At 34.1% G+C, this 26,593-nt stretch overlaps 1 pseudogene; it reads right to left on the bottom strand.

Annotated features, from left to right (window-relative positions):
- Positions 1–1,352: 1,352 nt before the first annotated feature.
- The window catches only part of LOC131026694 (T-complex protein 1 subunit gamma-like), a 60,054-nt pseudogene continuing 34,813 nt past the window's right edge, over positions 1,353–26,593 (bottom strand).

Here is a 26,593-nt window from a genome sequence, read left to right as displayed (position 1 = left end):
ATATGTCAAAAAATGATTCTATAATGTATATGATGAATGATATCAGGAAACTTGGTGTAAGTACTTTGGGAATTAATACAAAGTATTTTATGGCGTGGTTTATCCTCATCCGTGCATAGGAAGGCGCCTAGTTATTGCCCATGTTGTAATGTTGCAATTACTGTTCATTGGATTGCACTAATTAAAAGCCCACTAAAAAATCATCTAGTTGGCCAAAAGCCGCCCATTGGTAATACCCAATAGCTGAAAAAACAGTTACTAATTAGATCAATTGTGCAACTTTATTGGTACCAATAAGTATTGGATATATTATGCAAATTTTGTGGTGGTCAAAGCGAACAATTAATGGGACAATAGGGAATATGCATGGGACATCAACTCGAAATGACCACTTTTTGACCCATACATGTATAACGAATACCACAATGTTCATCGTAACTACCCAGAAACCAAGACAATAGCTATAAGCACTTAAGTAGCATACAAAGAACCAAAAAAATTGTCAAAATCTGATGTATTATTTAGAAGCTTAAGATGTGCAAGGTTAGTTATAACAGCTACTGGTACTCTTCCCCTATTTAGGAACTATAATGACAATATACCTTAATAAAAAGCAAAAAACAGTTACGCTTGCATTGGAAATATGACCGTGTTCGGGGAAACTGACAATAAGTTGCAAAATTTTACCAAGGAAAATAAGTATCACTTTAAAAGGCTGAAGACGATTGTCCAGAAAATTAGTTATTTGAGAAAAATAAAATCATATATGACAATCACACTGAATAAATAGGTCATGTTATCCTAAGGTAATGAGGTTAATCAATTGCATATTTCACGTGAATTGTTTGTCAACGTTATGATCAGTTTATGCCTGCTGCTGATCATATTTAATACGCAATAAAGCATTTCATAACCTACTATACATATCTAGTTGACTGCAGTCATCTTTTACACATGTTATATTGGAAAAGTCGGTCAAGGTAAGAGGATCAAACCCACTTTAGGTCTGACAATTCTGAAGCATAATAGTGTAGCATAGGTTACACATTTAACTACGATTTTAAATCAAACTGTAGCATCTCCAGGTTCACTCTCTATATATTGAGCTCAATGCCCCTCCATATCTCAATGTACTATTTATTTTTCTATTAGGACGTGACAGATATATGGTGTTTGTATTGAAAAATGGCAGAATACCTTTATCAAGTTTATTAGGGATCTTACAAGGGCACATCCCGATAACAACATAGCAAAATCATGATCTTGGAAGAAAAAATGTATGTTCATTTACATCAATTCTGAAACACAAGTCTATCAAGCTAACATAACTTTCAAGTACAAAGTGGTACTGGTAAAACACTGAATATATCAAAATGACTTAGCTAAAAATAAAATGAATACTCAGGAATACATGCTTATAGTCCAACTTCAAGTCAAGAACAGGGAGAACAAACTGCAATAAAACAGGCAGAACTTGGAATTAAACCGCAAAATAATAATAAAAATAACTCATTCTCAATTTTAATCATTGCAAAGCGATACCTTTCAACAAAAAATAAATATTCACCCATCAGCAAAGCTAATCCTAACAGGTGAGTCATATACCAAGCTCAACGTAACTGCCGGTATTGATCTTCTGTTCATTGTAACTATACAACCAATCATTCTGGAATCATCTGTTCACTGTCAACATTATCGCCATCCTCCATTTGAGGCTTTGATTTCGTTGGACCACCCTGAGGTTGCTTCTTCTTTATGCCACTCACAATGTCATCAATCCTAAGAAGCATACAGGCTGCCTCGATAGCCGTTTTAAATGTCTGTGCCTTCACATTATAAGCATCCCATATCTGCAGAAGAAAAAGGCATATCATATCATATAATAAACTATATTACTTATGAAAGATTTAAAGAAACGGCTTTTAAAACTCACATACCCCGCGTTCTTTCATATCAGTGATTTCTCCAGTGTTTCCATCGATCCCAATCCACACATTTTCCCCATTGGCATGCTACATGAGGTGGCCAATACAATATTATATAAGCTCAATTAACAAGCACCGTGCAAAGGTATCAAAATATGCAAATAAGCTACAATTAAGCAAAAATAATTAGCTTCAGTTAAGATAAAAAATTGAGCACTGATGATTCAGATAACATAATCTAATAATCACCTTTGCATGCAACGCTGTCATGGTTCTAACAACATTCACACCACAATTCTGAGTCAAAGTTCTAGGAATTGCCTCGAAAGCTTGTGCCACCGCTTCATAGGGCCACTGTTACACATGCAAATGAAGGTGTTAAGATTACAGAAAGCAATGTTATTCACTTCAAACATAAGAAGCTCGAACTCCATTAATATATTTGATGACCACCAATATACCTTTTCTACACCCTCAATTGATGAACTCTTTTGCTTGTTGCTGATACAGTAAGCTCAGCTGCACCACCACCTGGAACAAGCTTAGGATTCTTTATCATGTTTCGGGCAACACACATTGGATCCTGTGTCACAGAAATGTACAACAGCTAAGCTTATTATGCCCGATGTCTCAAATCTTTGAAGTATGAGCAAACATTCATATAAATGATGAATTCCAAATAAACTATAGTGATTACCTGAAGATTTCGCTCCACCTCATTCAATAAGTCTTTGCTTGCACCTCTTAACAAAACTGTGCAAGCTTTTGGATCATTGCAGTCAACTATAAAAGTAAAATATTCATCACCGATTTTTTGAACCTCAAACAATCCTGCTCCAGTTCCCACATCACTTTCTTGCAATTCTTCTGGTCTATTTATAACCGTTGCTCCACAAGCTTTGGCAATTCTATTGTTATCTGTTTTCCTTAACCTTCGAATTGCACTGACTCCTGCTTTGCTCAAATAGTGAGCTGCAAGATCACTCAAGCCCTTCTCAGTAATGACTAAATCTGGCTTGAAGCTTAATATTTGGGAACATATCTTTTCAATATATTCTTCCTCCATCTTTAAGAGTACACCCCTACAAAAAATTTCAAACTAAAGGCCTAAGATATCTAATATAGATAAGTCATAGAACCAATCTAATACATAAAAAAATTACTTGTCTTTAAAAGTTCAGAAATAAAACATAAATTTAATTGAATTTGCTTTATTCAGATATTCTAGAAGTTTAGCAAAGACAACTCTATTTGGCAAAGGTGAATAATGTTAATTTTAAGCAATCAGATATTAATTTGAATGATCAAGTTATAACAGAACAGTAACAGCAATAAAAACACAAGACACACCAATACCCTGGGAAAACCTCCCTCTTAGAGGTGAAAAACCCAGCCACAAAATACAATATGTATTATCTCAAATGTAGGCAATTACAAGGCAAGTGTGCTTATCTCAAGTTGTTGTTCAACCAGCAAGTTAGCAGATCTGAATTCCTCTTATATGATAATGGAGATTGCAGCCCTTATCATCAGCATCTAATTCGCACAAGGCAAGTCTTCATTAACTTCGCAAGATCTTGATAGCATCACCTAACAGCCAGCCTTCACACAATGGATGAGGAGCAAGTTCGCACAAGAGAGAGAGAGAGAGAGCACCAAATATTGGAGAGCAGATTACAAGTGTTGATGATGATTACAATAACTTCATTTGCTGTTGGTTTTATATCCAACCTTTGGCGCTTAATACATCAAGTCGGCTTGCTTGTTTATTTATTTAAATTGCATTGATATTTTACAAGTTACATTTTACTTGCCTCCACGTTACATGTTTGGGTCCAGCCCATTTATTTGCCACCACGTTACATGATTGGGTCCAGCCCAATAGTTCGAATCACATGAGAGATAATGCATTTGACTTCAACAATATTAAAGTGCCATAGTCAGGTATCCGAACTAGCTATTATTTTCAACACTCCCTCTTAGCTAGAGAGGATAACTGCCACTTGTCATGATTCATTCATGACTTTCATCTTGCATTGCCCACAAGGATGAATGTATAAGCTTCATAGGGTATACTTGCAATAAAACACATTAATATCATGAACTCATTTCATGATGTCCATCTTGCATTGCCCGCAGAAGGTGGAAGAGGTCTTACACCTCATCCTTCTCCCAGAGAAAGATACAATGTCACCATGCATTGCCCGCGGAGGGTGACTCCACCTTGCATTGCCCGCAGAGGGTGGAGGATGCAAACTAAATTGCATCACTAAGATTGAGACTCCCTCTCAATCAATGTCGTGTTCTCCACAATTCCAAGCATCTCTCTGAAGTACTCAAACTTCACTCGAGCTAGAGGCTTGGTGAGAACATCTAAAACCTGTTCATCAATACTGATATATTTCAGATGGATGGCACCTCTTTGTGCCATATCACGAACATAGTGATAATGAGTTTCCACATGTTTTGACCTATCATGAAACACGGGATTATTAGACATTTTAATACAACTCTGATTATCACAATAAATAACAGTGGATTCCCAAGGTTGTCCAAACAACCCAGCAAAAAGCTTGCGAAGCCAAACTGCTTCTCTAGTTGCCACACTTGAAGCAATGTCTTTAGCTTCTGCAGTACTTAATGCAACTGAGAATTGTTTCCTATTGGCCCAAGAGATCATAGCGGAACCCAAGCTGAAGCAGATCCCTAAAGTGTTTTTCCTGTCAGTAACACTTCCAACCCAATCAAAATCAAAGTAGCCTTCCAAATCGATTACTGTGTTGATTGGATACCTCAGTCCATGGCCAACTGTTCCACGCAAGTATCTCAAGATGTGTTTGGCTGCCACCAAGTGAACATGCTTTGGTTGGTTCATGAATTGGCTAAGTGCACTCACTGCATAGCAAATATCTGGTCTAGTGTTGACTGGATACATCAAGGATCCAATCAACTGCCTGTACTCTGAAGGATCTGCAAAATCAGAGTTAGCTGCAGAAATACTCAACTTTTTCAAGTTAGTTTTGCATAGGAGTAGACATAGGTTTACAATCCATCATACCAAATCTTTTCAATATATCAATAATATATTTACCTTGACTTAGAATAATTTCATTAGGTCTTTGCCACACTTCTAACCCTAGAAAGTAATGCATTAGACCTAGATCCTTCATTTCAAATTCAGTAGCTAATTCCTTTTTACACCTAATGATGAGACTATCTTCACCAGTTAGAAATAAATCATCCACATATAAAACCAGAATTTGCATTTCACCATTAAATACTTTAAAGCAGTGAAGCATTAATCGGCATTGAATCACGATTAATCGCAATTATGATTAAGTCGGCCCTGCTCCCGATTTTTTCCCTGTAATCGTTGACCTAAAGTCAACAACTTATTGTCAATTAAATCGTGTATAGTTGCATTGTAAATCGTGATTGAAGTTTGGAATAAATCGCGAATTTTTTTCAAAAAACCCTAAAAAGGACACCCAAAACCTAGGACACCATTGGGTAGATCTCAACTAGTTGCAAAATGGGAGACTCGAGAATAGCAGAATCGCGAAACTAGCAGGAATAGTTGTGCTTGTCTCTTCTTTATCACCTGCCATGTGCAACCGCAGATCTAATAATTTCCTTTGGGTTGGATATTTTGATGACGTATAATGTGTCCCTAAATGATTAAATGATTTAATCTATTTTGACAGCTGTCACCATCTAATTATTATTTATATTGTGGTATGTTTTGTGCAATGTAATCAGCAATATGAATATAAACAAAGAAAATCTATTTTCTACAATTCATGTATTGAAGTCTCTATTTTATTTGGTTACAATATTTCTATGCAATGGAAATGCCCTTAAATATATAAAAAAGGTAGCTTTTGATTGTTTTTCTTCAATTTTTTATGTTTTTTGTAAATCCGATTTTTTTTCTGATTTTTTTCCGATTTTTTCAAAAAATCGTATACTTTTGGTTTGCCGATTAATTCCCCAAACGATTAATGCTTCTTTGCTTTAAAGTAAATGTTAGGATCAGCATCATTCTTATAAAACCCTAAACTAACTAAGTACTTATCAATTCTTTCATACCAAGCTCTAGGAGCTTGCTTGAGGCTGTAGAGAGTTTTCTTCAGTCTGCACACATGAGTTTCTCTATTATGAATCTCATAACCTTCAGGTTGTTCAATATAGACTTCTTCCTCAATAACACCCATTAAGGAAAGCAGTCTTTACATCCATCTGATGTAACTTCCAACCTTTGGCTGCAGCAATAGCTATAATAGTTCTAATAGAAGTATATATAGCAATAGGAGCAAATGTTTCTTCATAATCTATGTCTTCCTTTTGAGAAAAACCACAAGCTACAAATCTAGCTTTATATTTCTCTATACTACCATCGGCAGCATGTTTAATTTTAAACAACCACTTGGAAGAAACAACAGACTTACCTTTAGGTCTAGGCACAATATCCCAGACATCATTCTTGATGATGGATTCACACATCATTCTTGATGATGGATTGATACTCTTCGTCCATAGCTAACTTCCATGCTTGCTGGCTCATAGCTTCTTCTATGCTAGATGGTTCAGCCTCAATGATGTTGCACATCATTGCAACATAGTTGGAAAGCTTCTGAGGTCTCTTACTTTCTCTAAAAGTGCCACTAGGAGCTGCAAACTTTTTTGCATCTTGAATTGTGTTTCTAACCCAAAGTGGTCTTTTCTTGCTAACTGCAATATCTCTAAGTCCATCAGTTGGAACCAGAGGCTCGGGAGAATCATCATGCTCAATAGGTTCAGGAGGCTCAATAGACTTCCTCTGAATCTCAAGGTTAGTATCAATATCCATATTTTGATTATCATTGACTTTTGTATCATTATTAATAAGAGAACCTTTAGATTTCTTGAAAGCAATATTTTCTTCAAAGGTAACATCCCTACTTACCTCAATATACCTTTGACCGGGAATGTAGATGTGAAATGCCTTGGAAGATTCACTATATCCAACAAGGATACCCTTCTTCCCGAAAGGCTCTAACTTAGTCCTCTTTTCCTTCAGCACATGAACATAGATAGAACTTCCAAAGATCCTTAAGTGGTTGATATCTGGTTTGACTCCAATGAAAGCTTCCTCGAGAGTTATGTTCTTCAGGACACAGTGAGGGCATCTATTCTGAATGTACACTGCAGTCTTGGATGCTTCAGCCCATAAGAAGGTATGCACGTCCTGAGAGTTATTTCTTAAGCCATGCAACTACTTTACCCTCAGAAAATGCTATTTGATAACCTTTATCTTCTAGGGCAGAAATAGAAATTAAATTCCTCTTAATTCTAGGAACAAATAAAATATCACTAAGATGCAAGGACATGCCTGATTCTAAATTTAAAGTGCTACCAAAACCTCTTACCGAATACTGAGCATCATCACCAATTACCACATGAAGGTTGGACTCTTTCTCCATCAAGTCTGAGAAATGCTCTCGACATCCCGTGATGTGTCTAGATGCACCACTGTCTATCAACTAAGTGTTACTATCGGTTGGCACATTACTGGACAAGGCAGAAATGAAGAGATAGTCTTCATTATCCTCTAAGTTTGCAACTTCATTCAAGTTGGCCTCTCATTGCATGGGCGGATTCTGACATTCTTTGGCATAATGTCCAAGCTTGTCGCATCTAAAGCAACGGACATGTGAAAGATCCCTTGGCTTCTTCCTTGAATCGTAAGCAGGAGGTCTGAAGTCTCTATCTCTTTTGAAGTTGTTCTTCTTCCAGTGGCCTCCCTTTCTTCTAACATGTTGAGATGCAAGCACATGTTGATCTCCTCCATGAGTGCCTTCATGCATTCCTCTGGCAGCAAGGCGTGACTCCTCTTGAATGCAATATGACTAGAGGCGATCGAAGGAAGGGAATTCAGCTCTTCCACTTATGCTTTGAATGAAAGGATCCCAAGAGTCAGGAAGACCATTCAAGGCAAACATGACAATATCCTTGTCCACAACTTCACTTCCAATGGCGTTGAGTTGGTCCTTCAATTATGAAATCTTCATGAAGAAGGACATGACTGAATCTCCTTTGCTCATTTTGACTTGAAGAAGTTGTTGCCTCAATGTAAGTGTCTGGTTGATGTTGTTGATCTCATATATCCCTTCAAGATGTTTAAACATCTCTCGGGCTGTCTTCAGTTAGGAGATAACTAGAACAAGATGATCCTTCACGGAATCAATAAGGAACTTCTTTGCCTTGAGAGCATTCTTCTTGAATTGCTTTAGTTCTTCCAGATCCGAAGGTTCAGTCAGATCCTTGTCTTCCACAAACTGTAACAGCTCTAATTCTTCAAGAGCAAGGAGGACACGAACCTTCCATGATGTAAAATTGAGGGCACCTTCAAGTTTGTCCTCTACTTTCAGACCTGTAACCATCTTGCAAAACTAAAACAACAAACTAAAAGTGAAGGACAACTAATAATCTAATTATTTTGAATGAACCTAAAGCTCTGATACCATGTTAATTTTAAGCAATCAGATATTAATTTGAATGATCAAGTTATAACAGAACAGTAACAGCAATAAAAACACAAGACACACCAATACCCTAGGAAAACCTCCCTCTTGGAGGTGAAAAACTCAGCCACAAAGTACAATATGTATTATCTCAAATGTAGGCAATTACAAGGCAAGTGTGCTTATCTCAAGTTGTTGTTCAACCAGCAAGTTAGCAGTTTTGAATTCCTCTTATATGATAATGGAGATTGCAGCCCTTATCATCAGCATCTAATTCGCACAAGGCAATTCTTCATTAACTTCGCAAGATCTTGATAGCATCACCTAACAGCCAGCCTTCACACAATGGATGAGGAGCAAGTTCGCACAAGAGAGAGGGAGAGAGATCGCCAAATATTGGAGAGCAGATTACAAGTGTTGATGATGATTACAATAACTTCATTTGCTGTTGGTTTTATATCCAACATTTGGCACTTAATACATCAAGTCGGCTTGCTTGTTTATTTATTTAAATTGCATTGATATTTTATAAGTTACATTTTACTTGCCTCCATGTTAAATGTTTGGGTCCAGCCCAAAATTGCCTCCACGTTACATGTTTGGGTCCAGCCCATTTATAAGATATTCTTAGTCTTACAATATCATCTTCGTATAATGTGTTTTTCAGCTGCATGGTGAGCTTCTTTTGGAGATGAAATACCAAATTTAAGGTGGATGGTAGTGCGCATTTTGAGCCAACCATGCAACTCATCAGCTTGTGAGCGTAATTGGAGTTTTTTTTAACACGTACATTCCAAGAAACGCAACCGCCTATCACAACAACGGATGAATGACTTGGTATTTGTTCATCACAACCTCTGCTTGAAGATAAGGAAAACTCAAGGTGAGAGTATTAATATATATTTGCAGTTTTTGAAATTGTATTCACTATTCGTTGTGTTTTTCACTTGGAAGACAAACAGTAATTTCTACATGGGCAAAATCAGGAACTATTGAGGAAGGCTTGCCAATTGACCTCGATGAGATATATCCTGAGTGTGAGTTGATTATTGTTGTTGCTGATGATGATGATGATGATGATGATGATGATGATGTTCATGATGATCATCCGCTTGAGACTGAAGATTTTGATCTCATGACGGAAGCCAACGTGGGTGCTGAATGGGTTCAACGAATTAGGAGAGGCTTTCACTTGGGAGCTTCATCATCAGGGCCTCGTGTCCTCTAGCATGTCATTGCCTACATTTGATTTTTTGAAATTTTGTACTTAGTTTACAGGTTGACTTTGTTCAAAGTCACAAACTATATTGTAATTGACATTTTGACATCTATCACCATCTAGATATTATTTATGGTGTAGTATATTTTGTGCAATGTAATCAATGATATGAATATAAACAACGAAAATCTATTTCCTACAATTCATGTGTTCAAGTGTCTATTTTATTTGCCTATGATATCTCTATGCTATGGAAATGCCCTAAAATATCAAAAAAAGTAGTTTTTGATTGTTTTTCTGCAATTTTTTACGTTTTTTCGTAAATCCGATTTTTTCCCGACTTTTTGAAAAAATCTTATACTTTTGTTTTGCCAATTAATTCCCCAAACGATTATTGCCTCTTTGAAATTTTAAACTACTACAAATACACAAATAGATAACTAAATAGATTGAAAGAGGATTAAACCATAGTACTTGTCGTTACAAAATACTGTTAGAATCGGTATTCTTTAATCAGTTATTAGTGATTGTATTTCTTAACAAAATCGAAGTTTGAATTTTCTCATACTCAAGAAATATTTATCTTTTCTAAAGTAAAGATAAATTTTATAACTACAAAATCTTTTTCAAATGATTTACCATAAATCTAATCGGCTGAAAACTTTTACCTCTTAAGGGCGATAGAATGCAGTCAATGCACCATCGTGGAGAAATTGATGGCAATTTTTAATTGGCTAATAGCTGTTATATCTGCATTTTGTGATGGTATTATAAGGACACCACTGGGGAAATGAATATGGCAAGAGTGTGGAGAAATTGACAGCAATTTAACATTTAACTTTTATGATTGCCTATGGACACAGTACATAATAAACATGCTGGATAATGAATGCTCAAATCTATATCACATCTCCCACCAATATTTATTATAGCTTGTGGACATAGTAAATACCCAATGCCCAAATAGACCCACCAATTGTTTAGCTAATATTTCGGTAAATAACTTTTCAATCTATACAGAGATATACCTGAATTAGTTATTTTACAAGAAAAAACAGACCACCAACACCATTATTATGTTGAAAATTAAAATTAGAAACCAGCTGGAGCAAGACTTCTCTCTTTATTTGTTTGTAAATTCAATGTATCTTTATTTTTAGTCACTTTCTTGTCCCGATTCTCAACAGTGAATGCATCTTATAGTGTACAAGGTTGTCAGTTTCATCATGAAGAACAACAATCAAGACTGCAAGGAATGCTCAATAGCTGTTTCAATTCATCCCAAGCACAAATTCAAGGAGGAAAAGAGCTCCGATGGGTGTTCATATTTCTTAAAAGTTTTGCTAGGAGATTTTTCTCAAAAATTGGTAAGACTAATGTACAATGCATGCACCCTCCATTATTTTGTTTTACCTATTGTTGAATGCTCATTTGTTATGGTTTACTTTACTGCACCGTATTCCTCCTGTACTTGTGATATTTAAGGTGAATTGAAGGCTTATGCAAAGGCTGCCTCCATTCAAGATAAAGGTGTACATCACTCCCAACTTCTATTTACTGCTTGTGTGGTGAAAACTAAAAGAACAGTAATATGTAACATGCAAACTTCCTGTCAGTTCATAGAAAATTAATTGTGAGGTGACTGGATAGAATTGCTATCTTTTGCTCACATTTTCTTGCTGATAAAAATCTGATGTCCCTAATCCCTAATTAATTTCAGCACTCATCCTTTAATGGCTACTTCAAAATTCAATCGAGAGGGTTTCTGTCCAGAATTTATGTTTTTTAAATTTGCGAGTAATGCCAAGATTTTTCTGAGTCCAAGTCTCATCACTATGATTTGTGCTAGTATGTTTATGTCTACGATTTCCCCTTGTTCTTTGCTCAAAGCTTGAATTTTGTTAACCTAGCTAACAAAAAAGGATATGATAGTTTTGGTTCAATTTTTTTTTCTTTTTTCTCTTTTTAGGTACTGGAACTTTTTCTTTACACGTAGAGAAATCTGTTTTGAAGTGTTACAAGCGTGCCCCTAGATTAAACATCTATTTCACATGTTCCATACTTTCCTCAGCACAGTATGCATGGGAAGAGAATTTATTCTCTCTGATCTGCAGGTGTTTGGACCAAAAGCTGGTATGACTGGAAGCAGGCTATTCACTACATAACAGCTGAAGACTATACTGCTGAAATGTCTTAGTAACCTCTATTTATGTGTTTTGCACAGCATTTACAGGTTGAATTATTATTCCAACTTTGCCATTTTTTAATGAAATTTAATAATGCAGAAAAAAAATTCTCACTATGTTCTTTGAGATGAAACTTGTGATTTATTTTACATTTTATTTTATTTTATCAGTTTTACTGAGGTACAATTTTCCTAAATCACATTTCAAATGCAAATTTGAATGTCTACATAAATGTTCTGTTTATCCTATATTTGATTCAATTTCATGGGAGCTTGAAAGTTAATTTCTTTAGAACCACTCTTCTTCATTCAGTAAACTGGTCCTAAGAAAGGCAAGAAAAATATGGGTCTCTAAGAAATTGCGAATCAAAGACAATGCGTGTGATATGGTTCCACTTCAATTCAACTGTTTTAAGTGTACTGAAAATTTTGTACGTGTCAATAAAGTCAACTCTTTTTTAGCAATCTACTTTTGTGGAAATCTATGGAAGGATGGATTTTTTTTTTGTAATAGGCCTTTTACGTTCGAATTATTTTGTTTTTTTACTCGAATAGGTTTTTTTATCTTCTTAAATTTGTTTCTGTTTGATGGAGTTGTCTTCTTATATATATATATATATATATATATATATATAGAGAGAGAGAGAGAGAGAGAGAGAGAGAGAGAGAGAGAGAGAGAGAGAGAGAGAGCAAATCATTTATGATTTTACAATTATTAAATTCTTATCATTTGTAATTAACATAATTCTTTAAATATTGTATCAAATGTTAATAATATTCATTAGCCAGATAAAATTGCCCATTATTATCAACTATAATTTCAAAGTAATTACAATAATCAATATCCTTCTCTTTAACTAATTACTATCAATCATACTTTTAACATTTACAAATAAACTAATCAATTACAAAGCCATTCTATTAACAAATCATTTGGTCATCAATATTTAACAAAAAAATTATTATAAAAAGCAAACTAAACTTCAATTACACTATCAAGGTCTTAATATCAAACTCAATATCAACCAATCAATCTAAAAAGGCTCTTTAATAACAAGTCATTTGCTTATTAATATTTAAAAAAGTTACCCCGAGTTTCCGGGACGGGGACGGCAGGGGACGGCGGCACGCATTTCCGGGATGGCAAATTTTTTTGCCAAATTTGGGGACGGCAGGGGACGGCAAAGGGGACGGCTATATAAAATATAGGAAAAATTTAAAGTATATAGGAAAATTTCAAAATTCTAAATGTTCATATGAAAACATGGATAAAGCCCTGTGGCTGTGAAAAAAAGTATTTCAATCTGCCCTGTTTGTAGGACCTATACGTGGATTCATATTGTTTGTAGGACCTATACCTGGATTATCTTATATAGTTGACAATATTATTACAAAACTTATGAATTGTATCATTCGATCCAAGTTGGAATTGTTATTCTAAGGCATAAATCGGGAAGATTCCAAGAAGGGACATTATAGGAAACTACACAAGTGATGTGTAAAGGGATCAAAGTTAAGCCAAAAAAAACCTCTCAAGCACCTAATAACTCCAAGCAGTCAGCGTACATACTATTTGATAAATATATCAGATTGTTGCATTTTTTCAAATCTATACCAAGTAAAGGTAACTAAAACAAGGAAATCTTCCTTTTCAAGAAATAAAATATGTCATCAAACATGATTTGATGAAAATCATTTAAGATGAGGCAAAATTTACGAAGCATGAGAATGAGCTTTTTTGTCCCTTCATTTACATCCCTATTAGATGTCCAAAAAACAAAGAGAATTAAGCTTATAATCTGAAAATTAACCTCTTGTAGAGCGAGAAAAAATGGCTCAAAGTTTCACTCATAGTGTTGGGATTGGACTTGACAAGACAATTTCAGATGTGGTGAAAATACTCAGGAAATTTGAAAAAGATAATTTTAAGACAAACTTATTAATAAGCATCCCATATCAAATCAATTTCAGATACACTTTGAACTTATCAATTACACCTACCATACATATGTATACAACAAGAAGTACATAAGTAATACAATCCTGAATGATGCACTTAAAACTTGAAAGCTGTGTAAAAGAAGAGTCACTTTTATATTCATAAAAGTGTCTTCTTGTACACAAAACTGATATAGATATCAGAATGACAGTTAGAAAGGATGAGAAGTGTTGGAAATTGAAATGAACAACTGAAAACTGTCTAAAAATTTATTTGGATGTTTTGAGGCCCAGTGCTCCAGGCTCATGCACACTGCCTCAGACAGTCACAGGTACTTGCCTGCAATTCTTGATTCTGAATGCACTGGTTTCATTTACCTCTACAACTCAAGGGTGCCCTGTGTCACCTATTTTAATCTCTTACCATTATACTCCTTAAAGAAACTTTTCAACATGCAAAATCAGCAAGAAAAACTAGCTTGCAAATTGATAATTCATTTGAAAATCAATTATTCTGTCAAGGGCTTGAAACTCCTTGGTTCTTATTTAACAGCGGTTTTCATTCATGTTAAATTCACAACATCATATACATATAGTTTTACACTAAGACATAGAGTTTACCAAAAATTCTGATAGAAATTCAAATCCAAAGAACTTCTAAAAAATCCTTGAAATTTGTTTACCATCATAATTAGATTTGTCTATCACATCCCTGCAAACTCAGTGTTCTTATTAGACACCCTAAGTCCCAATATCAATTGGACCAGGGGGAGACCTTATTGGTTTGATATCTATTTGCACTTTAAGACTTTGTTGCTCATGATGATTAAGATTGTAATTGTTATATGTAATGCCCATACCCTAGTTAGACTTGTAAAACCCGTTTGACCATGATTGACTTCCTATGTGGCATTCTTGAAATGTAGGTTAACCATGGTGAAATGTGTAGTTTAGATAATATAAATAACTGTGCATACTTATTATTGTGCTTTTGCATCGATTCTCGTGTAAATGTAATTGTTCCTAACCCTTGTGATAAATCTTGAGCTAACGCCTTCATTGAATATGTATCTATATATGCATGCTTGTATGAATTCATGGGTGCAGGAGATTTCAGGTACAACACCGCTTAGGGCAAGGTTCACCTCCTTTGGGATTTGCAAGGTTGAGTATGCCTCTTTCATCTTTAGAATTCGGATTTGGTGGTCATATAACTCTCGTCTTGCCTTAGCCATGGTTAGGTGAGCATCGTGTGTGGATTCGTGGGGCTTGTTTTTCATTGGGATGCGTGTCGAGAGATTTGAAAGACTTCCTCGATTTGCGTGCCTTGCGCGAGGTAAGTGGAGTTTGTTATCCTAAGTATTAAATTCAATTTAATGAGTAGACGTACACATTAGTGATATAGAAATCTAAATAGGTAGTTTCTTCTATACGAGTAATCGTTAATTTAAAGGGATTGCTTTAATTATTATTGTAGCAAGCTTAAGGTATTTAACTTGGGTTAGTGTGCTCATTTACGCATTTGTAACATTTACGCATTTGTAGTTGAGAAATTAGAATAAATAAGACTCTTGCATTAGATTAGTCATTTATTTAAAAATGTCGCTTTATTATGTTATAGCGAGTTAATTTAATAGCTAATTTTAAAATAACGAATTTATTGAGTTATGTGTTTTAGAAAGGAAAAATTTAAAAGTCAATTGAGAAATAGAAATAAATTAATCATTTTCGCATGTTGGAAGAAAAAGGGTAAATTTTATTACTTAAAAAGAAATTATTTCCTTTTTACTTGTATAGTTGATATAGTATAAAAAGATTGATTTTTAGAAAATTAAATTAATCAAAACGCCTTACCCGGTCAATAGTTCCGAAATATAAATGTAGGCCTAAATTGATATTTAGAGATTAAAATTAGAGATTAAATAAGAAACAGAAGCGTGTTAATTTTAATGAGAATAAAACAAGTTAGATTTATTGAGTAATGGAAAATAATGATTTCCATTCTCATGTTTCTTTTATTTTCAAAAAAAAATAAATGCCTAAATTCGAAATTGAAAATTAGGGCAAAAATAGGGTTTCTCATTTTTAAACTAGTTGGGAAATGTTTTTGGGGGTTCTTTTCTTTTGGTCTTTTTTTTGGAAAAATAATGGTCTTTGGAGGAGAGATGGGGGATTTTGGAAGAAGATGGAGTTTTAGAGCAGCAGATTTGGGAGCTCTTCTTCAAAATATTCTTCCTGGAATGCGTCTTCAGGTTGGAATCTGATCATCAGCTTGATTAAAATGTTTACAAAAAAAAAGGGTTTTGTATTTTTTCTTATTTGCAACATTGGTTTTCAGATTTTCCATTGTTTGCCATGAGAAGTTTCTTGTAGAAAAATTGTTAGAAATTTGTTTTGTTGGATCTTTGTGTGAGAAGACATCTTCCTTGTGCCAAAGATTTGCTTAATGGGAGGGTTACTCAACATTTTCTTCTATTGTTTTGAAACTCTTGGCATTCTGTGATAAATGGAAAATGGGGTTTTTTACATTTTCGTTTTGGGTGTTTTGTTCATGTTATTCAAAAAAAAATAGTTCCTCAGTTGGTTGTTTATTATGAGCAATCTAGAAAAAAAAATATGGACTGGGGATTTTCTTTCAAAATGGAGATTGCTGGAATGTGATTTTCTTTCAAAAAAATTATATATAAAAATGGAGAGGGGTTGCTGGAACTTGTTCTTTTTTTCCCTGTCTCTGGCTGTCTGGGTGCACAAAGGATTTGTTATTTTCTTTAGACTGTTTTCTTTATTTACTATAACAAAATAAATTTTAAAAAAAAAAATGTGTTTTGTGACCCCCATGGCAGCTGCTACCAGTTGGTAGCAGCGCTACCAATGGTAGCTTAGGCTGCCAAGGGGGGGGCCCACGTGGTGTCCACGTGGGTGCCCTCCCTCTTTTTTTGAAAACTTAAAAAAAGTTTATTATATTTAATTTTTAATTATTATTTTTTTTTTATTATTTTATATAATTTTTTTTTAAAGAAAAAAAAAGAGATATATGTATGTAACATATAAAAAAAAAAAGGAAGAATTTAGATTATTAAGTGAATTTAAAGTTAGTATAAGGGATTTGAATCCAGTCTCCTTGATATTATGTAATTTTAAATTCAGTTTCTTATCGTATTTAATTTCAAATTAGTAAATAATATATTTGGAGTTTAGAGAAGCAACATTTAGTAAATCCATACTCTAATACAAGTTATTTCACCATAATCGAGTTAATACTTATCATTAACATGGACTAAATAATAATGGTGGTCTAATACGAATTTTTTTTCAATAAAAGTTAAATTTTCAAAACCATAAACTTGATCGACATTAATGGATAGAAATGATATGGAAAAAAAACGAATACCTCTTCCGGATAATGTCCTTGCAGGTTTAAATTGCTATAATAGAATTTGGTTATGTAATGGTAAGACTTGATATGCTAGTGTTTGGTCATAAGTCGGTCAAACCCCTAGTTAGGGTATCGTCAAACAAGAAAATCTAGGTTTGAGTGTTTTTTTTTGGTTATGATTCAATTTGACTCGCTTCAAAGGGATCACTATGTAATAGTCAATCGAGGTAGATGTTGAATAGTGTATGTGTTCGCCTAAAAGGCAGGATTGTAAAAGACAAGTAAATTTGTAATCTTAACTATATTAAATGCCAGAGGGGTCTTGCAGTTGAGCAGACCCGGAGATGTAGCCCTTTAGGGGTGAACTCCGAGATCATATCTGTGTTATGCGATGTTTTAGTTTCCTTTGTTTCATTCTTTAAGTTATCATGTATAGTTGTTATCTTGTATAAGTGTATGATGGAAAATTAACGAATTTAAATCAAATGCACAAAATCAGGCATCTTGAGGAATGTAGTAAATCAGATTCATAAGACATTGTAAATTATGACTATGGCAAAGTATTTAAAATATGTTAATTAAAGTTGTAATAGTGGAAAGAATCTTGCTAGATCACATCATTGGATTAACTTGTTATTAAGCATGTAAATTGAACAAATGAGTAGGGGAAACAGAGATGGAATTAATGTTATAATTCCTAAGTTGGAATCTAAAGGATGATCAACATTTAGGTAATTACTTTTATCTTCTTAAATGAGCAACGCAATGTTAATTATATTTCACTATATTGGATGAATATATATTTAGTTATTTATGTTGTAATTATAACCAATGATCCTCACCAGATTAATTTGATAATTGTGTGGACTCAACTCGATATCCATATTTTAACCCTTATAAAAGGAATCCCTCATGATTGCTAAAATTGATCCAAAATGGGCAATAATTGATTAGTTGTTATACATTAAATCTTAGTAAAAGTATCTCTCTCATATTAACTTCATTTAACAAAAAAAAAAAAAGTGAAACGCAATAAGATAATTGTATTTTAATCCTAATAGAAGAACGGCACTATGATCTTATTATTCTAATCTTGAAATGATGAATGTCATCTAGCTACCGATATTTTAATTTAGAGGGTGCTCTCGTGTGTCCTAATGCATATCCACCTTAACGAAATTAGTCCATTATTTGCATTATCAAAACTTCAAATGAATTCTATGGCTACTCACATTTTATCTTTCATATAAGAATTACAACTCATTAGTTGGCTATGCACGAAATCAAATGAAGGGATCTCACTCTATTAATTGTAGTTAATCCTTAATGAATGAATCTCGTCTGATTAACCATACTTTTAATATTTAAGAAAGATATCGATTGTGGGTGGTTACCTTAAACCCAAATGAATGAACTTCACTATATTAAACGCATGAACCTTTTTGGAGGCCTCTTAATGTAATTATGAATTAAAGTGCAATGAATAAATAACTGCTCAATGGCCTCCTAACCACCCAAAGTAATTGAACGCTTCCTAAAATTATAAGATGTCCAACCATAGAACACATATATAATCAAGATCTATGCATTATCTCGTAATTATGATATCCAGTTTAATGGATCTAATGACGCAAGTTGAGTTAGGTGTAAGGTTATGTAATCGCGTTGGGAAACTCCTTAGGATCGTTTTAGCCTTCCGCTCTGTTATCTAGTTAGAGATAACTTGAGATAACTTCAATCTATCTTAATATTGTAACTTTTCATTAACGCTCTTAATTATTATTTAAAAAAATATATATTTACACTCTATTTGAGTGTTTTTAACTTAAACCCTTTGGGGTTCCCTGGCGGGGCATTACATTATAATCCTAACAGTTTTGATACCTAATTGTACTTTGATGACTATTACTTATGATGACTAAGATTATGAATGTTATGATTTTAATAGCCTTGATTTCTAATGGTACATCACAGCTAAATGCTATGTTTGCATTTATGACTACCTGGATACTGATACTTTTAAGCTTTCTCATGAACTGCTTGTGAGGAGCCTCAGTTTGTCTTGTAGCTGCAAGGATGCGGAGCGATACAAACCCCACGGTTCTGTCAATGAGAAAGATTCCCAATGCCAGACTAAACTTGCCTCCAATTTTGTGTACATTGTGTCTCAGTTGGAGGTTTGACTGCCTGTAAGCACTTCACATGTACTTGTTAGCAAGGACAGTGCTTAGTCATTATAACTAAGAATCCTTATCATCTTGCACACCTACACCCTAGGGTTATATGAGGTAAACAAAATAAGCTCATATTAAATCCTAATTATCCAAATAGCACAAACTAAGTAATACTTAGCAGGTTCAGGTAGAAGTTGAATGTGAGGTTAATCAATAAGCTTTAATCATACACTTACCACCAACCTTCAATCGTGTTAAACCAAAATAACTATTTAAGTCCTCAGCCTATGTGGAATCAATAAAATGAATATTTTATGGTTATCCAATCATTGAAACATAGTTCAAATTTTAAGTAAAAGAATTAAATAAACATATTAATCTATCATTTCTAGTGCAGAAATCCCAATAGTATGGTCTGACGAAAATATTAAGGACGAGGCAATTTTATTGTAAAAGCCTGGGTGTCAGGGAGGAAAAAAGCCACTTGCCACATCATCAAGAAGGATATGGCATCCCTCTACAGCCACTAAACCCTGAAAGTACACTAATTTCCTAAGCTCCATGAATTCTAAGCTCCATTCTAATGTCTGCTTTGAAATTCCTAATCTTCACTAATATAATGCCTACATGCAAAATGATTGCTAATCACAATGACCGTGTACAAGTGCAATGTATTTTTTAACATAATGTTACATATTAAATGTAATGTGTTTGAAAAAATGCCTACAACATAATTCATGAACTAAACTAGTAATAGGCTGACTATAAACCTTGTTACCTATGTTTGGTATGCGGCATAACTTATCGACTTGGGAGTTGAACAAAATTCATAAACTAGAACATTTTACATAATTGCAGTTGGTTTATAACCATATATTGGATAATGGTCAACAATGTATCTTTACAACTAATAGGATTAGGGGTGTGGTCCCTAGTATGATAGTTTATGTAGGGTTTTATATGTTCCAGTTATCAGGCTAGCATAGGTGGTTGATTTCACAACCTCTAGTCCTACGAATGAAATATCATAACCACCTAATTATACTATTTGGCTATTAGATGGCCCATATTAAAACCAAGCCTAATATAGGTATGATCTAGTCAACTATCACAAGTAGCATGCAGGTTACAAATGTTAGGAGCCAACTATCATATCCTAGGGGTTAGTTAGCTATCACCAAAAGCACTGAGATGATGGATGCCAGGAGCTACCCACAATATGATAAAGCTTAGTCAGCTTCATCAGTAGCATGCAAGTGAAAGATGCCAGGAGCTACCCCATACTAGGTTGGACTGGATTTTGCCAATAGCATGCATGCAATAGATGCTAGGATCCACTGAATCAAAAGGTTTAGCAAGTTGTGAAACAATATTAATAGTTGCATGTGTGTGCATTCTCACATTTACACCCTAGCCAGTGACAATTGCAAGTAGTGTGGATGCTTGCCTTGTCATCACTTTTCATATTGAACTAGAGACAACAAGGAGCAAAGGTTTAGTATGGGATGCACTATCATTTATCTTTCCAAACAAGATGCACTTAAGGGATGGTAAGTGTTAGTGAACCAGGTGATGTGAAGAGGTATGCATTAGGGTTGTATCCCCTTCCTATTGCCAATTGGTCATAATGTATGTATGAGTTGATCAATATATGTATATATTAATGTGGATGGGGGTAGTCCAGTGAGCTTAAGTAACTAAGTAGAGTCACCGACCCATGTAACCCCCCATGTATACCCTCAGTCATCAGCATTATGATCTTCATTGTTGACAGACTATCACAGTCCACTTGGTTGGGTGGATAGAGATTCTTGTCATGTGGTTGGAGTTGTACTGTACCGTTGCACCTAAAACTAGGATCCAAACAGCCTTACTGAGGGAATTGTGCAACTCAAGTCATCATCCATGAATGAAATATTACTTATCTACATTGCCAATGTTTAAGGATATGGTACATATTCACTGTTTTATACATTTATTTATAAATGCAATGTTAATCTCCTTAACTCTTGGATATATTGTACCTAGATTCCTCACAACTTCTAAAATGATCAATGTTAAGCTTTCTCTATTCGGTATTGCTGCTGTTATGAACTGATCATGCTATCATGATATAATATTGGATAATCTATATTGATGAAGCTTGTGTACCTATATGCTCCTGCAATAAGTTGTATGCATCTTTCATTTAGCTGTTATGATAATAAAATATGGTCCCTTTGTAGAATATTAATAGTGATTATATATGATCAAAAGGTAGCAATTGTATTCAGCATTGTGAAGATTATGTTGGATCAACATGATATGTGAAAAAAAAAATGTAGCAACCAGGGCTGATTATTACTTCGTCCATATGTGGATTAGATTTGTGACACAAAAACATATCCTCAAATTTCTCCAATCATGTCAAGACAGGTGTCAGATCTCCTATCAATCCATTGCAGGTCAAGGGCATCAAATGGCATTGAGCCTGGGTGATGACAAGCATGGGTGTCTGCAAGGACGGATCAGTTCTTCACCTCGGAGCCAACATACAACTGTATTGCTACCTTGGAACTCTTGCCATCCATCAAAACACCTATGGCAAACAAATTCTCAGGCAACTATGTCAACATTTCATGGTTAACGACAAATTGCGGCCAGTTGAACTTGGAATCCACATCTTTTTTTTTCATTCCACTTCTCCATACTAGTTTCCTTGCCCCACGTTCACACTTGAAGCTTTGCATTAAACACATCAAAGCAGAGATAATTGGTGAAAAAGAGAGTCAAAGAAAGGACAAAAAGTAAACTATAGAAGGGTGTCTTAGGTTTTAATTTTCGAAGTAGAAAGTATTTATTAATATTTATGGAAAAAAAATTGATATAAAGAAATCAGCAGTATCCAGGGCCCCATTTTCAAGGTCCTAGTAATGGGGCCCCTATAACCTCAAGCCATATGAGCTAACCTTACTCATCCAGAGGTTGAAACCAGGGATTCAAACCTGCAACCATTATATGTTTCTTCCAAAAGCTGTACCATCCGGTCTATGCCCCATGGGCACTAATATTTATATTTTAAAAACAATTATTTATATTTAATATAAATATGTTAATATCATATGAATATATTTTAATATAAAATTTATTACATATATTTTATAAACTATTATTAATATTTTTTAATATTAATATTAAAAAATTAAACTTTTAATATTTTTCTATTTTTATTTTAAATATAATTAATACATTTGAAATTAAAAAATAAAAAATTAGAAATTTATATTATTCAATTTCAATCACAATTTCTTTTCCAAATTTTATGATGAATTTGTTCCAAATTTTTTCTTCGCTGAACTTAAACATAAACCTTGTGACAGGCTTTTTTTATATCACAAAACAGTACACAACTTAAAACAAAAATCTACATATCTAAAACAAAAGCATGAATAATAAGACAATCATATAAATTTTAGAGTCTGTGCAACCAACCAAAAATATGCCCTACCTAAGACTATAACAGAGGTGGTTCCATCACCTACTTCCTCATCTTGGGTGCGACTTAGCTCGATCATAGACTGACCAAGAAATAACAAATCGTTTGTGTTTTAGTTCCATGTTCTAAAGCTAATATCAAATATATAACATTAAATTATGCTGATTTCCATAATCAGATAAAGAACGTAACAATAAAACATGTAACTACAAGAAATTAATAAACTAACAGACCTTTGCAGCTGGATGCGCAACATCCAACTCTCGCAAAATAGAATTGCCATCATTTGTAACCACAATACCTGTTTGAAAGAACAATAAACTAGCGCCATAAGCAAAAGACATATTTCGAATAGTATTATGGAGCTACAAAAAGTTTCAGAAACGAAACATTGTTCAGAAAAAAATTAGTATGTCTGACTAAAACTTGCAACATAAGACATAAGCATTGCTTAAGCTAAAAAGAGTAACAAATCATCATCAGAATAGATAAATTGTAAATTAGCAGATTCAAACGATTAATGACACACTTACATCATTTACTATCCTATTGAACAAATTATAACTAAGAAATATAAAAAATAAAGTTAAAAATCTTAGCTGTAGATGATCGGTTCATACAGGACAAAGATACATCACAAATACAATAACCAGTTCTGAGATATCATTGACCAAAACAGAAGAGAATCTTTCACATGGAAATGTATGCATAAATAATTACATAGAGTGGAAGGTATATTTCAAACCTTAAGGTTTTGACTCTCTAATATCTTTCTATTCTATACTGTGAATACTGTAAATACATATTGATATTATTCACTAACTCTTATCATGTCTTATATTTTGTGTCTAGCCTTTAGCTTCTTGTGGTTCTTTTCTAAGCTCCCTCATTGTTCAATCCATCCTCTCCCCTCTTCTATCTAATGAGCATTGGTCTGCAATCTAATATTTGTTTTCTTCACCCTGATGATCACAGAGTGTGATCCAAAATGCTAATACAAAAAGATCTCTTTATCAATTAACATCAAAAAGCATTTTTAATTACTGATATGGACTGTGAAAATATTATGTCTCTTAAATGCCTAACAATTCAACCTTAGAATAAAAGAAATGTAAATTAAATCAAACATTTAAAGCATTCACAATATTCAAGGTATCTTATGAAGCAAATTATAGCTAATAACTTACAAATATAAAGTTGCATATCATACACCAAAAATACAATAAAAAATTTGGAGGTATGATATCGTTGACCAAAATAGGAGAAACTTTCACGTGAACATGTATGCCTAAATAATTACATAGAATGAAAGGTCAGGTTGAAATCTAAAGGTTTTGATGATAAATCTCTCTAAACTATAAAAATTCTGGTCTAGTGCTTCCTAATTACATATTTTCCTCCAATGTCACCAATATATAAGTACTTCTAGGACAATTCCAACAGTGGATTCCATAGATCTCTTTATTTGCATAAGATGTCATGTCTAGACTGTAATGTCCCCTTTTGGGGAGGACACTAAATCTATACTTGTAGAATTATTGCAGGTTATGTACTTTCAGTCTGCTGTGGTAATTTGGACAGATTCAATTTGATGTTGTTTCCCTCTTTGAAAGCTGAACACTGCTCTCTTGGATGAGTGCTATTGCCAAATGGTTCGATCTGTATTTGATTGCTGAAGATTATTTGCTCTCTTAGGAGAATTGATGTTAATTGTATTGATTTCCTCCATTGATTATAAGTCCCCTTCAATGCTTGAATGAATTCTCCTTTATTGGTGGAAGGGTCACCATCTTTCATAAGAATTGAGTCACCAGTTTTCATTATTGTCCTTGAGAATAATATATTATTCCTCAAATTGATCTCACCTTTTTTTATCTCCTAAAATAAAATTTTCTCCCCTTTATATCCTCCAATGTCACACCTCTTCATAATGGTCACAACCTTTCACAATTGCCACCCTTCGAAAGGGTCACAACCATTCATCATTGCTGCCCCTTTGGAAGAGTCACTTCCTTATCTTCTTCCCATTAATGCTTGATTAATTCCTTTGCTTCTTTCTTTCTTCCTTCCTCCCTTTTCTCCCCGAATGAAGTTCTCTCCTCTCCTTTTTATATCTCATGTTTGAGGGAATCACAATTTTTCATTTCATGCCTTTTGACCATTCATTAAACTTAACTAAATTTTAATTATATTAAATTTTATTTTTGTTCTTTTATATTTTAATTTATTATTGTTATTATTATTATTATTATTATTATTATTTATTAATAAATCCTATTTCAACAAGGGTACGTTACATAGACTCTTAGCTTTTCTATTTCTTAGCATCACCTTCAGCCTATTATCCTTACCCCAGAAAATTGAGCTATCTTTGCCCCACAACATTCTCTCAATTTTCTGGACCAAATCAAAATTTTAAAAACCAACATAATCAGTATTACATTTGTCATTTGAACTATCGGCTTTTCATCAAGCCTTGTAATTCTCAGAATAAACAAATTAAAATTCCCCAGTGTCTTTTGAGTATTCCAGCTTAAAGAGGACTTCTATGCTTCGAAAAATGACAACAGGTTAAAGAGAATTATTATGATATTTCTCTTAATATTGCCACACAAGTTGTTCTACTCTAATACCAAGTTATTTTTTGAAACTATAAAATAAAAATGACTCGACTTCACAGTCACAGTCTTCATATGGTATCAGAAGATAACAGTGATACAGCTGGTTGTTTTGACTCCAACTCAATCTATTGAATAACTGCGATCTTGGGAACCAACTCTAAGTTAAAAAAAATGCTAGTTTGAGGATGGAAAAGCATTAATATAGATAATTATCTATATTACTTGTTCTCTCAGAAAAACCCCCAGGTCTATTTCTTTCCCAAGTCCACATCCACTATGGGTGCAGGCAGGGTGTGACCCATGGGCCCCAAATTTGACCGGGTACATCCATGGATTTATTTGGGCAAATCTGGGATCCTGATCCCACAACAAGAGTGAACCCTCAGCAAACAATGGCCTTACTTATCCTTTTTTTAATTTATTTTGCTTTTAATTCACACTCTGATTTTTGTCCATCATCAAAATTAAGGAAAGAATAAATAAAACACCCCTGCAACTCACTGCTACAAACACCATTTCTCTGTTAATGACAGGGTACCTGTACAAACAGCGCCATTACATTTAAGAAACTGTTGATGGTGTTTTTACACACTATGCAACACGGAATAAAATACAAAGTATTCTATCCTCTCTTGAACAAAATCTCCCGAATGCTAAGCTGAGTGATCAAATGGGATGACTCCAAGGTTCTCAAATGTCAGGTCTTGACGTGCTCTTGGATAGACTCAGTTGAGTGATGTGATATTGCTGGAATCACAAGGTGGACTTACGTTGAATGCTTGAATGTCGCTGGAATGTGGGATTTAACTCGATTTGAAAAAAAAAGGAAAAAGGATGAGGATTTAGGAAGCTAATTTAATCCTATGAATGCAAGAGCAATGGACAATCTTTGATGAAATTCAACTAAGCTTTGCTTTGACATGCAGCGAACATCTCCACAAGGCTAGTGGGATCTTCTAAGGATAGCTTTATGATTTTCATATAACCACTACAAGCATAGACAGCATCAAGTCAATGCATATCAATGAAGAAGTAGCAATTGAAATTAAGTTTGGCTAAGATGGATCCAGTTGACTACGCAAGGTACTTTATCATCAGCAAGGTGTTAGTAGTATGGATGTACGAATTTCGCCATTGATCATACACAAAGTTCTTCCATTCATCTAAACAACATGAA

The sequence above is a fragment of the Cryptomeria japonica genome, chromosome 1 (genome assembly GCF_030272615.1).
Source record: "Cryptomeria japonica chromosome 1, Sugi_1.0, whole genome shotgun sequence".
Taxonomy (NCBI): Eukaryota; Viridiplantae; Streptophyta; class Pinopsida; order Cupressales; family Cupressaceae; genus Cryptomeria; species Cryptomeria japonica.
The sequence above is the reverse complement of the archived record's forward strand: the minus strand, read 5'-3'. Positions and strand labels throughout refer to the sequence as shown.